At 34.0% G+C, this 2,158-nt stretch overlaps 1 non-coding gene across 1 annotated transcript; it reads left to right on the plus strand.

Moving 5' to 3' along the window:
* The first annotated feature begins 412 nt into the window (after window positions 1-412).
* LOC123783159 (U6 spliceosomal RNA) lies at window positions 413-515 on the plus strand. The gene has a single exon (XR_006777141.2). It is a non-coding gene; the product is annotated as a U6 spliceosomal RNA (small nuclear RNA).
* The last annotated feature ends 1,643 nt before the right edge of the window (window positions 516-2,158 follow it).

Genomic DNA, 2,158 nt, shown 5'->3' on the forward strand with positions numbered 1-2,158 from the left:
GTTAATTCTAGAAAAGAAGGGTCTCAAATCAATGATACTAGATTCCTCCTCTAAGGAGCTAGAAAAGGATGAGAAAATTGAGGCCCAGATAAATAGAAATAATGAAGATCAAAGTGGAAGTAGTTAAATATGACAGGAAAATAATAGAGAAATTTGGTGAAACTAAATGCTGAGTATTTGAGAAGAAACATAAAACTGATAAACCTCTGGGCCCTTTGATCGGGAGAACAGAGAAGACAAACTTAACCAATATCAGGACTGAGAAAGGTGACACCACTAGAAAATATACTTATATTAAAAGGGTAAGAGAATATTATGAAAAACATTATATCAATTCATTTTAAAAATTTTAATATAAAATTGATAAATTCCCTGAAAGACACTAATTACCAAACTCCTGTAAAAATAAATAGTGTTCACTTCAGCAGCACATATACTCAAATTGGAATAATACAGAGATAACATGGCCCCTCAGCAAGGATGATATGTAAATTCATGAAGTTTTCCATAAATAAAAGGCATTCGAATCCATAAGGAAGAAGTAAAACTTTCATTATTTGCAGATGACTTGATACTCTATGTAGAAAACCTGATAGACTTCACCAAAAAACTGCTAGAACTGATAAACTCATGCAGTAAAGTTGCAGGATACAAAATCAATGTACAGAAATCTGTTGCATTTCTATACACCAACAATGAAGCAGGAGAAAGAGAAATCAAGGAATCAATCCCATTTATGACTGCACCCAAAACAATAAGATACATAGGAATAAACCTAATCAAAGAGGTGAAAGATCTGTACTCTGAAAACTGTAAGACGAATGTCTTTCCATTTGTGGAAAGACATGCTAATGGATTGGAAGAAGAAATATTGTTAAAATGTCTACACTACCCAAAGCAATCTACACATTCAACATAATCCCCATCAAAATACCAATTTCAGTTTTCACAGAGTTAGAACAAACAATCCTAAAATTTGTATGGAACCACAAAAGAGCCTGAATAACTAAAGCAATCCTGAAAAAGAAAAGCAAATCTGGAGGCATCACATTCCACTCAAGTTATACTACAAAGCTGTAGTCATCAAGACAGTATGATACTGGAAAAAAAACCAGACATGTAGATCAATAGAACAGAATAAAAAACCCCAGAAATGAACCCACAATTATATGGTCAATTAATCTTTGACACAGCAGGAAAGAATATGCAATGGAAAAAAGATAATCTCTTCAACAAATGGTGTTGGGAAAACTGGATGGCCACAAGCAATATGATGAAACTGGACCACTTTCCTACAGCATCTGCAAAAATAAATTCAAAATGGGTTAAAGACCTAAATGTGACACAGGAAACCATAAAAATGCTAGAGGAGAACACAGGCAGTAACCTGACATCAGCTGTAATAACTTCTTTCTAGATATATTTCCTGAAGTAAGGGAAACAAAAGCAAAAATAAACTACTGGGACTTCATCAAAATGAAAAAGCTTCTGCACAGCAAAGGAAATAATCAACAAAACTAAAAGACTACCTATGGATGGGAGAAGATATTTGCAAATGATGTATGTGATAAAGGGATTGTATCCAAAATATATTAAAAAAACTTAAAAAACTCAATACCCACAAAATGAATAACCCAATTAAAAAATGGACAGAAGACATGAATAGACATTTTTCTGGATATACTTTGGAATTCTGACACCTGTCAGAATGGCTAAAATCAACAACCCAAGAAACAGCAGGTGTTGGTGAGGATGTGGAGAAGGGGACACTTGTGCACTGTTGGTGGGAATGCAAACTGGTGCAGCCACTCTGGAAAACAGTATGGAGTTTCCTCCAAAAGTTAAAAGTAGAATTATTTAAGATCCAGCAATTGTACTACTAAGTATTTACCCATAGAATACAAAAATACTGATTCAAAGGGATATATGCACTCTGATGTTTATAGCAGCATTATCAACAATAGCCAAGTTATGGAAATAGCCCAAGGGTCCATCAACTGATGAATGGTTAAGAAGATGTGGTATATACATATGGAATGGAATGGAATATTACTTAGCCATAAAAACTGCCAATCTTGCAATTGCAACAATGTGGATTGAGCTAGAGAGTATAATCCTAAGTGAAATACGTCACTCATATGTGCAATTTTAGAAACAA

This window comes from Ursus americanus, chromosome 6, assembly GCF_024610735.1.
Source record: "Ursus americanus isolate L20-20 chromosome 6, mUrsAme1.1.p, whole genome shotgun sequence".
Taxonomy (NCBI): Eukaryota; Metazoa; Chordata; class Mammalia; order Carnivora; family Ursidae; genus Ursus; species Ursus americanus.